We start from the raw sequence: 14168 nt of genomic DNA, 5'->3' as shown, positions 1-14168 counted from the left end.
ATATCTCACTCTCTTTAGAGTATATCTATCCAACTGGGTTCCACATCTTTCTGTGGTACTGAATTCCACAGGTTCACAATGATCTAAGTGAAGAAGTTACTCCTCGTGTCGGTCCTAAATGGTTTACACTTTATACTTAGACTGTGACCGCTTGTACTAGGCTTCCTGCATTCGGACTGCGGGAACCTTTTTACGCCATCAAACCTGTCCATTCCCGACCAAATTTTAAATGTTTCTATGAGCTCCCCTCTCATTCTTCTAAATTCCAGCGAGTATAAGCCTAGTCGATCCAGTCTTTCTTCATGTCAGTCCTGCCATCCCTGGAATCAGTCTGATGAATATTCGCTACACTCCCTCAAAAGCAAGAATGTCCTTCCTCAGATTAGATGATCATAACTGCACACAATACTCAAGGTCTGGTCTCATCAAGATCCTGTACAAGTCTCCATGCTCCGATACCCTAATCTCCTCGCTATGAAGGCCAGCATGACATTTGCTTCCTTTACTGCATGCTGTACCCGTATTTAGAATGATTTCAACGACTGATGTACCAAAATACCCAGGTCTCAATACCCCTCCGCTTTTACAAATCGGTCAACATTCAGATAAAATTCTACCTTCAAGGTTTTGCCACCAAAGTGGAAAAACTCACACTTATCTACATTATATGGCATGTGCCATCCATTTGCCCATTCACCTAATCTGTCCAATCCCGCTGCAGCCTCCTAGCATCCTCCTCGCAGCTCGCTCTACCACCCAGCTTGGTGTGATTTGCAAACTTAGAGATATTACATTGATGGAATTATTGTAAATCGCCACAGCTCGAGGAAACGGTACCGCCGCTCCTTTCTGCTCCTCCTTATTAAACTGCCGCCCAGCCTTGCTCCCGCTCATCTCTGCTGCCGCACTGTAAACAGCCACTCTTGTGTGTTCTCGCTTTTTAAATTGCCGCTTCCCTCTGCTCGTGCTATTTGAAAAATGACTCAAATCCTTTACTCCCTCACTTTACAAGCGCTCCTCACTGCTCCCGGTCTTTATACAGAAGTATATCTGTGCCTCCGCTCATTTAACAGCCGCTCCTCTCTGTGTCCGCTCTTTAAACAGTCGGTAAGCTTAATTTTTAAATGCACGGTTTCCGAAATACTTCCATAAAAACTGCATTGGCCGGGAATCGAACCCGGGTCTCCCCGTGGCAGGCGAGAATTCTACCCCTGAACCACCAATGCTCACATTACGAACACATGCAAGTATAAAGATAGTGCAATTAGTGTTTAATTTTTGCTGATAAAAGGCGAAAAACAACAAAGCACCTCATATTCTGAAGATAGAAACATAGAAACTTAGAAAGTAGGTGCAGGAGTAGGCCATTCTTCCCTTCCAGCCAGCACCACCATTCAATATGATCATGGCTGAGCATGCAACTTCACTTCCCCTTCCTGATTTCTCTCCATAACCCTTGATCACTTTAGCCGTAAGGGCCATATCTCACTCTCTTTCGAGTATATATATCAAACTGGCTTCCACATCTTTCTGTGGTACAGAATTCCAGAGGTTCACAATGATCTGAGTGAAGAAGTTTCTCCTCGTGTCGGTCCTAAATGGTTTACACTTTATCCTTCCACTGTGACCGCTGGTACTGGGCTTCCTGCATTCGGACTGCGGGAACCTTTTTACGCCATCAAACCTGTCCATTCCCGACCAAATTTTAAATGTTTCTATGAGCTCCCCTCTCATTCTTCTAAATTCCAGCGAGTATAAGCCTAGTCGATCCAGTCTTTCTTCATGTCAGTCCTGCCATCCCTGGAATCAGTCTGATGAATATTCGCTACACTCCCTCAAAAGCAAGAATGTCCTTCCTCAGATTAGATGATCATAACTGCACACAATACTCAAGGTCTTGTCTCATCAAGATCCTGTACAAGTCTCCATGCTCCGATACCCTAATCTCCTCGCTATGAAGGCCAGCATGACATTTGCTTCCTTTACTGCATGCTGTACCCGTATTTAGAATGATTTCAACGACTGATGTACCAAAATACCCAGGTCTCAATACCCCTCCGCTTTTACAAATCGGTCAACATTCAGATAAAATTCTACCTTCAAGGTTTTGCCACCAAAGTGGAAAAACTCACACTTATCTACATTATATGGCATGTGCCATCCATTTGCCCATTCACCTAATCTGTCCAATCCCGCTGCAGCCTCCTAGCATCCTCCTCGCAGCTCGCTCTACCACCCAGCTTGGTGTGATTTGCAAACTTAGAGATATTACATTGATGGAATTATTGTAAATCGCCACAGCTCGAGGAAACGGTACCGCCGCTCCTTTCTGCTCCTCCTTATTAAACTGCCGCCCAGCCTTGCTCCCGCTCTTTCAACACCCGCTCATCTCTGCTGCCGCACTGTAAACAGCCACTCCTGTGTGTTCTCGCTTTTTAAATTGCCGTATCCCTCTGCTCGTGCTATTTGAATAATGACTTAAATCCTTTGCTCCCTCACTTTACAAGCGCTCCTCACTGCTCCCACTCTTTATACAGAAGTATATCTGTGCCTCCGCTCATTTAACAGCGGCTCCTCTCTGTGTCTGCTCTTTAAACAGTCGGTAAGCTGAATTTTTAAATGCACGGTTTCCGAAATACTTTCATAAAAACTGCATGGGCCGGGAATCGAACCCGGGTCTCCCCCTTGGGAGGCGAGAATTCTACCCGTGGACCACCAATGCTCACGCTGCGAGCACATTCAAGTTTAAAGTTATTGCAATTAGTGATTAATATTTGTCAATAAAAGGCGAAGAACAACAAAGCACCTCATATTCTGAAGATAGAAACATAGAAACTTAGAAAATAGGTGCAGGAGTAGGCCATTCGTCCCTTCCAGCCAGCACCACCATTCAATATGATCATGGCTGAGCATGCAACTTCACTTCCCCTTCCTGATTTCTCTCCATACCCCTTGATCATTTTAGCCGTGATGGCCATATCTCACTCTCTTTAGAATATATCTATCCAACTGCGTTCCACATCTTTCTGTGGTACAGAATTCCACAGGTTCACAATGATCTGACTGAAGAAGTTTCTCCTCGTGTCGGTCCTAAATGGTTTACACTTTATCCTTAGACTGTGACCGCTGGTACTGGGCTTCCTGCATTCGGACTGCGGGAACCTTTTTACGCCATGAAACCTGTCCATTCCCGACCAAATTTTAAATGTTTCTATGAGCTCCCCTCTCATTCTTCTAAATTCCAGCGAGCATAAGCCTAGTCCATCCAGTCTTTCTTCATGTCAGTCCTGCCATCCCTGGAATCAGTCTGGTGAATATTCTCTACACTCCCTCAAAAGCAAGAATGTCCTTCCTCAGATTAGATGATCATAACTGCACACAATACTCAAGGTCTGGTCTCACCAAGGTCCTGTACAAGTGTCCATGCTCCGATACCCTAATCTCCTCGCTATGAAGGCCAGCATGAATTTTGCTTCCTTTACTGCATGCTGTACCCGTATGTATGAATGACTTCAACGACTGATGTACCAAAATACCCAGGTCTCAATACCCCTCCGCTTTTACAAATCGGTCAACATTCAGATAAAATTCTACCTTCAAGGTTTTGCCACCAAAGTGGATAAACTCAAACTTATCTACATTATATGGCATCTGCCATCCATTTGCCCATTCAGCAAATCTGTCCAATCCCGCTGCAGCCTCCTATCATCCTCCTCGCAGCTCGCACTGCCTCCCAGCTTGGTGTGATTTGCAAACTTGGAGATATTACATTGATGGAATTATTGAAAATCGCCACAGCTCGAGGAAACGATAGCGCCGCTCCTTTCTGCTCCTCCATATTAAACTGCCGCCCAGCCTTGCTCCCGCTCTTTCAACACCCGCTCATCTCTGCTGCCGCACTGTAAACAGCCACTCCTGTGTGTTTTCGCTTTTTAAATTGCCGTATCCCTCTGCTCGTGCTATTTGAATAATGACTTAAATCCTTTGCTCCCTCACTTTACAAGCGCTCCTCACTGCTCCCACTCTTTATACAGAAGTATATCTGTGCCTCCGCTCATTTAACAGCCGCTCCTCTCTGTGTCTGCTCTTTAAACAGTCGGTAAGCTGAATTTTTAAATGCACGGTTTCCGAAATACTTTCATAAAAACTGCATGGGCCGGGAATCGAACCCGGGTCTCCCCCTTGGGAGGCGAGAATTCTACCCGTGGACCACCAATGCTCACGCAGCGAACACATTCAAGTTTAAAGTTAGTGCAATTATTGATTAATTTTTGTTAATAAAAGGCGAAGAACAACAAAGCACCTCATATTCTGAAGATAGAAACATAGAAACTTAGAAAATAGGTGCAGGAGTAGGCCATTCGTCCCTTCCAGCCAGCACCACCATTCAATATGATCATGGCTGAGCATGCAACTTCACTTCCCCTTCCTGATTTCTCTCCATACCCCTTGATCATTTTAGCCGTGATGGCCATATCTCACTCTCTTTAGAATATATCTATCCAACTGCGTTCCACATCTTTCTGTGGTACAGAATTCCACAGGTTCACAATGATCTGAGTGAAGAAGTTTCTCCTCGTGTCGGTCCTAAATGGTTTACACTTTATCCTTAGACTGTGACCGCTGGTACTGGGCTTCCTGCATTCGGACTGCGGGAACCTTTTTACGCCATGAAACCTGTCCATTCCCGACCAAATTTTAAATGTTTCTATGAGCTCCCCTCTCATTCTTCTAAATTCCAGCGAGCATAAGCCTAGTCCATCCAGTCTTTCTTCATGTCAGTCCTGCCATCCCTGGAATCAGTCTGGTGAATATTCTCTACACTCCCTCAAAAGCAAGAATGTCCTTCCTCAGATTAGATGATCATAACTGCACACAATACTCAAGGTCTGGTCTCACCAAGGTCCTGTACAAGTGTCCATGCTCCGATACCCTAATCTCCTCGCTATGAAGGCCAGCATGAATTTTGCTTCCTTTACTGCATGCTGTACCCGTATGTATGAATGACTTCAACGACTGATGTACCAAAATACCCAGGTCTCAATACCCCTCCGCTTTTACAAATCGGTCAACATTCAGATAAAATTCTACCTTCAAGGTTTTGCCACCAAAGTGGATAAACTCACACTTATCTACATTATATGGCATCTGCCATCCACCTAATCTGTCCAATTGCGCTGCAGCCTCCGAGCAGCTCGCACTGCCACCCAGCTTGGTGTGATTTGCAAACTTGGAGATATTACATTGATGGAATTATTGAAAATCGCCACAGCTCGAGGAAACGGACGACCGCTCCTTTCTGCTCCTCCTTATTAAACTGCCGCCCAGACTTGCTCCCGCTCTTTCAACATCCGCTCATCTCTGCTGCCGTGCTGCAAACAGCCACTCCTGTGTGTTCTCGCTTTTTAAATTGCCGCTTCCTCTGCTCGTGCTATTTGAAAAATAACTCAAATCCTTTCCTCACTCACGTTACAAGCGCTCCTCACTGCTCCCGCTCTTTAAACCGAAGGATATCTGCGCCTCCGCTCATTTAACAGCCGCTGCTCTCTGTGTACACTCTTGAAACAGTCGGTAAGCTTAATTTTTAAATGCACGCTTTCCGAAATACTTCCATAAACACTGCATTGGCCGGGAATCGAACCCGGGTCTCCCGCGTGGCAGGCGAGAATTCTACCCCTGAACCACCAATGCTCACATTACGAGCACATTCAAGTTTAAAGATAGTGCAATTAGTGTTCAATTTTTGTTAATAAAAGGCGAAGAACAACAAAACACCTCATATTCTGAAGATAGAAACATAGAAACTTAGAAAGTAGGTGCAGGAGTAGGCCATTCGTCCATTGCAGCCAGCACCACCATTCAATATGATCATGGCTGAGCATGCAACTTCACTTCCCCTTCCTGATTTCTCTCCATACCCCTTGATCACTTTAGCCGTAAGGGCCATATCTCACTCTCTTTAGAGTATATCTATCCTACTGGCTTCCACATCTTTCTGTGGTACAGAATTCCACAGGTTCACAATGATCTGAGTGAAGACGTTTCTCCTCGTGTCGGTCCTAAATGGTTTAGACTTTATCCTTAGACAGTGACCGCTGGTACTGGGCTTCCTGCATTCGGACTGCGGGAACCTTTTTACGCCATCAAACCTGTCCATTCCCGACCAAATTTTAAATGTTTCTATGAGCTCCCCTCTCATTCTTCTAAATTCCAGCGAGCATAAGCCTAGTCGATCCAGTCTTTCTTCATGTCAGTCCTGCCATCCGTGGAAACAGTCTGGTGAATATTCGCTACACTCCCTCAAAAGCAAGAATGTCCTTCCTCAGATTAGATGATCATAACTGCACACAATACTCAAGGTCTGGTCTCACCAAGGTCCTGTACAAGTCTCCATGCTCCGATACCCTAATCTCCTCGTTATGAAGGCCAGCATGACATTTGCTTCCTTTACTGCATGCTGTACCTGTATGTATGAATGACTTCAACGACTGATGTACCAAAATACCCAGGTCTCAATACCCCTCCGCTTTTACAAATCGGTCAACATTCAGATATAATTCTACCTTCAAGGTTTTGCCACCAAAGTGGATAAACTCACACTTATCTACATTATATGGCATCTGCCATCCACCTAATCTGTCCAATTCCGCTGCAGCCTCCGAGCAGCTCGCACTGCCACCCAGCTTGGTGTGATTTGCAAAGTTGGAGATAATACATTGATGGAATTATTGAAAATCGCCACAGCTCGAGGAAACTGTACCGCCGCTCCTTTCTGCTCCTCCTCATTAAACTGCCGCCCAGACTTGCTCCCGCTCTTTCAACATCCGCTCATCTCTGCTGCCGTGCTGCAAACAGCCACTCCTGTGTGTTCTCGCTTTTTAAATTGCCGCTTCCTCTGCTCGTGCTATTTGAAAAATAACTCAAATCCTTTCCTCACTCACGTTACAAGCGCTCCTCACTGCTCCCGCTCTTTAAACCGAAGGATATCTGCGCCTCCGCTCATTTAACAGCCGCTGCTCTCTGTGTACACTCTTGAAACAGTCGGTAAGCTTAATTTTTAAATGCACGCTTTCCGAAATACTTCCATAAACACTGCATTGGCCGGGAATCGAACCCGGGTCTCCCGCGTGGCAGGCGAGAATTCTACCCCTGAACCACCAATGCTCACATTACGAGCACATTCAAGTTTAAAGATAGTGCAATTAGTGTTCAATTTTTGTTAATAAAAGGCGAAGAACAACAAAACACCTCATATTCTGAAGATAGAAACATAGAAACTTAGAAAGTAGGTGCAGGAGTAGGCCATTCGTCCATTGCAGCCAGCACCACCATTCAATATGATCATGGCTGAGCATGCAACTTCACTTCCCCTTCCTGATTTCTCTCCATACCCCTTGATCACTTTAGCCGTAAGGGCCATATCTCACTCTCTTTAGAGTATATCTATCCTACTGGCTTCCACATCTTTCTGTGGTACAGAATTCCACAGGTTCACAATGATCTGAGTGAAGACGTTTCTCCTCGTGTCGGTCCTAAATGGTTTAGACTTTATCCTTAGACAGTGACCGCTGGTACTGGGCTTCCTGCATTCGGACTGCGGGAACCTTTTTACGCCATCAAACCTGTCCATTCCCGACCAAATTTTAAATGTTTCTATGAGCTCCCCTCTCATTCTTCTAAATTCCAGCGAGCATAAGCCTAGTCGATCCAGTCTTTCTTCATGTCAGTCCTGCCATCCCTGGAAACAGTCTGGTGAATATTCGCTACACTCCCTCAAAAGCAAGAATGTCCTTCCTCAGATTAGATGATCATAACTGCACACAATACTCAAGGTCTGGTCTCACCAAGGTCCTGTACAAGTCTCCATGCTCCGATACCCTAATCTCCTCGTTATGAAGGCCAGCATGACATTTGCTTCCTTTACTGCATGCTGTACCTGTATGTATGAATGACTTCAACGACTGATGTACCAAAATACCCAGGTCTCAATACCCCTCCGCTTTTACAAATCGGTCAACATTCAGATATAATTCTACCTTCAAGGTTTTGCCACCAAAGTGGATAAACTCACACTTATCTACATTATATGGCATCTGCCATCCACCTAATCTGTCCAATTCCGCTGCAGCCTCCGAGCAGCTCGCACTGCCACCCAGCTTGGTGTGATTTGCAAAGTTGGAGATAATACATTGATGGAATTATTGAAAATCGCCACAGCTTGAGGAAACTGTACCGCCGCTCCTTTCTGCTCCTCCTCATTAAACTGCCGCCCAGACTTGCTCCCGCTCTTTCAACATCCGCTCATCTCTGCTGCCGTGCTGCAAACAGCCACTCCTGTGTGTTCTCGCTTTTTAAATTGCCGCTTCCTCTGCTTGTGCTATTTGAAAAATAACTCAAATCATTTCCTCCCTCACGTTACAAGCGCTCCTCACTGCTCCCGCTCTTTATACCGAAGGATATCTGCGCCTCCGCTCATTTAACAGCCGCTGCTCTCTGTGTGCGCTCTTGAAACAGTCGGTAAGCTTAATTTTTAAATGCACGCTTTCCGAAATACTTCCATAAACACTGCATTGGCCGGGAATCGAACCCGGGTCTCCCGCGTGGCAGGCGAGAATTCTACCCCTGAACCACCAATGCTCACATTACGAGCACATTCAAGTTTAAAGATAGTGCAATTAGTGTTCAATTTTTGTTAATAAAAGGCGAAGAACAACAAAACACCTCATATTCTGAAGATAGAAACATAGAAACTTAGAAAGTAGGTGCAGGAGTAGGCCATTCGTCCATTGCAGCCAGCACCACCATTCAATATGATCATGGCTGAGCATGCAACTTCACTTCCCCTTCCTGATTTCTCTCCATACCCCTTGATCACTTTAGCCGTAAGGGCCATATCTCACTCTCTTTAGAGTATATCTATCCTACTGGCTTCCACATCTTTCTGTGGTACAGAATTCCACAGGTTCACAATGATCTGAGTGAAGAAGTTTCTCCTCGTGTCGGTCCTAAATGATTTAGACTTTATCCTTAGACAGTGACCGCTGGTACTGGGCTTCCTGCATTCGGACTGCGGGAACATTTTTACGCCATCAAACCTGTCCATTCAGATCCAAATTTTAAATGTTTCTATGAGCTCCCTTCTCATTCTTCTAAATTCCAGCGAGTATAAGCCTAGTCGATCCAGTCTTTCTTCATGTCAGTCCTGCCATCCCTGGAATCAGTCTGGTGAATATTCGCTACCCTCCCTCAAAATCAAGAATGTCCTTCCTCAGATTAGATGATCATAACTGCACACAATACTCAAGGTCTGGTCTCACCAAGGTCCTGTACAAGTCTCCATGCTCCGATACCCTAATCTCCTCGTTATGAAGGCCAGCATGACATTTGCTTCCTTTACTGCATGCTGTACCTGTATGTATGAATGACTTCAACGACTGATGTACCAAAATACCCAGGTCTCAATACCCCTCCGCTTTTACAAATCGGTCAACATTCAGATATAATTCTACCTTCAAGGTTTTGCCACCAAAGTGGATAAACTCACACTTATCTACATTATATGGCATCTGCCATCCACCTAATCTGTCCAATTCCGCTGCAGCCTCCGAGCAGCTCGCACTGCCACCCAGCTTGGTGTGATTTGCAAAGTTGGAGATAATACATTGATGGAATTATTGAAAATCGCCACAGCTCGAGGAAACTGTACCGCCGCTCCTTTCTGCTCCTCCTCATTAAACTGCCGCCCAGACTTGCTCCCGCTCTTTCAACATCCGCTCATCTCTGCTGCCGTGCTGCAAACAGCCACTCCTGTGTGTTCTCGCTTTTTAAATTGCCGCTTCCTCTGCTTGTGCTATTTGAAAAATAACTCAAATCCTTTCCTCCCTCACGTTACAAGCGCTCCTCACTGCTCCCGCTCTTTGTACCGAAGGATATCTGCGCCTTCGCTCATTTAACAGCCGCTGCTCTCTGTGTACGCTCTTGAAACAGTCGGCAAGCTTAATTTTTGAATGCACGCTTTCCGAAATACTTCCATAAACACTGCATTGGCCGGGAATCGAACCCGGGTCTCCCGCGTGGCAGGCGAGAATTCTACCCCTGAACCACCAATGCTCACATTACGAGCACATTCAAGTTTAAAGATAGTGCAATTAGTGTTCAATTTTTGTTAATAAAAGGCGAAGAACAACAAAACACCTCATATTCTGAAGATAGAAACATAGAAACTTAGAAAGTAGGTGCAGGAGTAGGCCATTCGTCCATTGCAGCCAGCACCACCATTCAATATGATCATGGCTGAGCATGCAACTTCACTTCCCCTTCCTGATTTCTCTCCATACCCCTTGATCACTTTAGCCGTAAGGGCCATATCTCACTCTCTTTAGAGTATATCTATCCTACTGGCTTCCACATCTTTCTGTGGTACAGAATTCCACAGGTTCACAATGATCTGAGTGAAGAAGTTTCTCCTCGTGTCGGTCCTAAATGGTTTAGACTTTATCCTTAGACAGTGACCGCTGGTACTGGGCTTCCTGCATTCGGACTGCGGGAACATTTTTACGCCATCAAACCTGTCCATTCAGATCCAAATTTTAAATGTTTCTATGAGCTCCCCTCTCATTCTTCTAAATTCCAGCGAGTATAAGCCTAGTCGATCCAGTCTTACTTCATGTCAGTCCTGCCATCCCTGGAATCAGTCTGGTGAATATTCGCTACCCTCCCTCAAAAGCAAGAATGTCCTTCCTCAGATTAGATGATCATAACTGCACACAATACTCAAGGTCTGGTCTCACCAAGGTCCTGTACAAGTCTCCATGCTCTGATACCCTAATCTCCTCGTTATGAAGGCCAGCATGACATTTGCTTCCTTTACTGCATGCTGTACCTGTATTTATGAATGACTTCAACGACTGATGTACCAAAATACCCAGGTCTCAATACCCCTCCGCTTTTACAAATCGGTCAACATTCAGATATAATTCTACCTTCAAGGTTTTGCCACCAAAGTGGATAAACTCACACTTATCTACATTATATGGCATCTGCCATCCACCTAATCTGTCCAATTCCGCTGCAGCCTCCGAGCAGCTCGCACTGCCACCCAGCTTGGTGTGATTTGCAAAGTTGGAGATAATACATTGATGGAATTATTGAAAATCGCCACAGCTCGAGGAAACTGTACCGCCGCTCCTTTCTGCTCCTCCTCATTGAACTGCCGCCCAGATTTGCTCCCGCTCTTTCAACATCCGCTCATCTCTGCTGCCGTGCTGCAAACAGCCACTCCTGTGTGTTCTCGCTTTTTAAATTGCCGCTTCCTCTGCTTGTGCTATTTGAAAAATAACTCAAATCCTTTCCTCCCTCACGTTACAAGCGCTCCTCACGCTCTTTGTGCCGTAGGATATCTGCGCCTCCGCTCATTTAACAGCCGCTCCTCTCTGCGTACGCTCTTGAAACAGTCGGTAAGCTTAATTTTTAAATGCACGCTTTCCGAAATACTTCCATAAACACTGCATTGGCCGGGAATCGAACCAGGGTCTCCCGCGTGGCAGGCGAAAATTCTACCCCTGAACCACCAATGCTCCCGTTACGAGCGCATTCAAGTTTAAAGATAGTGCAATTAGTGTTTAATTTTTGTTAATAAAAGGCGAAGAACAACAAAGCACCTCATATTCTGAAGATAGAAACATAGAAACTTAGAAAGTAGGTGCAGGAGTAGGCCATTCGTCCCTTCCAGCCAGCACCACCATTCAATATGATCATGGCTGAGCATGCAACTTCACTTCCCCTTCCTGATTTCTCTCCATGCCCCTTGATCACTTTAGCCGTAAGGGCCATATCTCACTGTCTTTTGAGTATATCTATCCAACTGGCTTCCACATCTTTCGGTGGTACATAATTCCACAGGTTCACAATACTCTGAGTGAAGAAGATTCTCCTCGTGTCGGTCCTAAATGGTTTACACTTTATCCTTAGACAGTGACCGCTGGTACTGGGCTTCCTTTATTCGGACTGCGGGAACCTTTTTACGCCATCAAACCTGTCCATTCCCGACCAAATTTTAAATGTTTCTATGAGCTCCCCTCTCATTCTTCTAAATTCCAGCGAGTATAAGCCTAGTCGATCCAGTCTTTCTTCATGTCAGTCCTGCCATCCCTGGAATCAATCTGGTGAATATTCGCTACACTCCCTCAAAAGCAAGAATGTCCTTCCTCAGATTAGATGATCATAACTGCACACAATACTCAAGGTCTGGTCTCAGCAAGGTGCTGTACAAGTCTCCATGCTCCGATACCCTAATCTCCTCGCTATGAAGGCCAGCATGACATTTGGCTTCATTTACTGCATGCTGTACCTGTATGTATGAATGACTTCAACGACTGATGTAACAAAATACCCAGGTCTCAATACCGCTCCGCTTTTACAAATCGGTCAACATTCAGATAACATTCTACCTTCAAGGTTTTGCCACCAAAGTGGATAAACTCACACTTATCTTCATTATATGGCATCTGCCATCCACCTAATCTGTCCAATTCCGCTGCAGCCTCCTAGCAGCTCGCAATGCAACCCAGCTTGGTGTGATTTGCAAAGTTGGAGATATTACATTGATGGAATTATTGAAAATCGCCACAGCTCGAGGAAACGGTACCGCCGCTCCTTTCTGCTCCTCCTTATTAAACTGCCGCCCAGACTTGCTCCCGCTCTTTCAACACCCGCTCTTCTCTGCTGCCGTGCTGCAAACAGCCACTCCTGTGTGTTCTCGCTTTTTAAATTGCCGCTTCCCTCTGCTCGTGCTATTTGAAAAATAACTCAAATCTTTTACTCCCTCACGTTACAAGCGATTCTCACTGCTCCCGCTCTTTGTACCGAAGGATATCTGTGCCCCCGCTCATTTAACAGCCGCTCCTCTCTGTGTGCGCTCTTGAAACAGTCGGGAAGTTTAATTTTTAAATACACGCTTTCTGAAATATTTCCATAAACACTGCATTGGCCGGGAATCGAACCCGGGTCTCCCGCGTGGCAGGTGAGAATTCTACCCCTGAACCACCAATGCTCACATTACGAACACATTCAAGTCTAAAGATAGTGCAATTAGTGTTTAATTTTTGTTAATAAAAGGCGAAGAACAACAAAGCACCTCATATTCTGAAGATAGAAACATAGAAACTTAGAAAGTAGGTGCAGGAGTAGGCCATTCGTCCCTTCCAGCCAGCACCACCATTCAATATGATCATGGCTGAGCATGCAACTTCACTTCCCCTTCCTGATTTCTCTCCATGCCCCTTGATCACTTTAGCCGAAAGGGCCATATCTCACTCTCTTTTGAGTATATCTATCCAACTGGCTTCCACATCTTTCTGTGGTACATAATTCCACAGGTTCACAATGATCTGAGTGAAGAAGATTCTCCTCGTGTCGGTCCTAAATGGTTTACACTTTATCCTTAGACAGTGACCGCTGGTACTGGGGTTCCTTTATTCGGACTGCGGGAACCTTTTTACGCCATCAAACCTGTCCATTCCCGACCAAATTTTAAATGTTTCTATGAGCTCACTTCTCATTCTTCTAAATTCCAGCGAGTATAAGCCTAGTCGATCCAGTCTTTCTTCATGTCAGTCCTGCCATCCCTGGAATCAATCTGGTGAATATTCGCTACACTCCCTCAAAAGCAAGAATGTCCTTCCTCAGATTAGATGATCATAACTGCACACAATACTCAAGGTCTGGTCTCAGCAAGGTGCTGTACAAGTCTCCATGCTCCGATACCCTAATCTGCTCGCTATGAAGGTCAGCATGACATTTGGCTTCCTTTACTGCATACTGTACCTGTATGTATGAATGACTTCAACGACTGATGTACCAAAATACCCAGGTCTCAATACCCCTCCGCTTTTACAAATCGGTCAACATTCAGATAACATTCGACCTTCAAGGTTTTGCCACCAAAGTGGATAAACTCACACTTATCTTCATTATATGGCATCTGCCATCCACCTAATCTGTCCAATTCCGCTGCAGCCTCCTAGCAGCTCGCACTGCAACCCAGCTTGGTGTGATTTGCAAAGTTGGAGATATTACATTGATGGAATTATTGAAAATCACCACAGCTCGAGGAAACGGTACCGCCGCTCCTTTCTGCTCCTCCTCATTGAACTGCCGCCCAGACTTGC

The 14168-nt window shown here is 45.3% G+C and overlaps 1 protein-coding gene and 7 non-coding genes across 8 annotated transcripts in view; all 8 read right to left on the bottom strand.

Moving 5' to 3' along the window:
• LOC139248232 (zinc finger protein 84-like) overlaps positions 1–14168 on the bottom strand; it is a 1036220-nt gene that overhangs the window by 483328 nt on the left and 538724 nt on the right. The window lies entirely within an intron of this gene.
• Positions 1157–1226, bottom strand: trnag-gcc (transfer RNA glycine (anticodon GCC)). The gene has a single exon. It is a non-coding gene; the product is annotated as a tRNA-Gly (tRNA).
• On the bottom strand, positions 5621–5691 carry trnag-gcc (transfer RNA glycine (anticodon GCC)). Its single transcript has one exon. It is a non-coding gene; the product is annotated as a tRNA-Gly (tRNA).
• Positions 7094–7164, bottom strand: trnag-gcc (transfer RNA glycine (anticodon GCC)). The gene has a single exon. It is a non-coding gene; the product is annotated as a tRNA-Gly (tRNA).
• On the bottom strand, positions 8567–8637 carry trnag-gcc (transfer RNA glycine (anticodon GCC)). The gene has a single exon. It is a non-coding gene; the product is annotated as a tRNA-Gly (tRNA).
• Positions 10040–10110, bottom strand: trnag-gcc (transfer RNA glycine (anticodon GCC)). Its single transcript has one exon. It is a non-coding gene; the product is annotated as a tRNA-Gly (tRNA).
• Positions 11506–11576, bottom strand: trnag-gcc (transfer RNA glycine (anticodon GCC)). The gene has a single exon. It is a non-coding gene; the product is annotated as a tRNA-Gly (tRNA).
• trnag-gcc (transfer RNA glycine (anticodon GCC)) lies at positions 12981–13051 on the bottom strand. Its single transcript has one exon. It is a non-coding gene; the product is annotated as a tRNA-Gly (tRNA).

This window comes from Pristiophorus japonicus, unplaced genomic scaffold, assembly GCF_044704955.1.
Source record: "Pristiophorus japonicus isolate sPriJap1 unplaced genomic scaffold, sPriJap1.hap1 HAP1_SCAFFOLD_29, whole genome shotgun sequence".
NCBI lineage: Eukaryota > Metazoa > Chordata > Chondrichthyes > Pristiophoridae > Pristiophorus > Pristiophorus japonicus.
The sequence above is the reverse complement of the archived record's forward strand: the minus strand, read 5'-3'. Positions and strand labels throughout refer to the sequence as shown.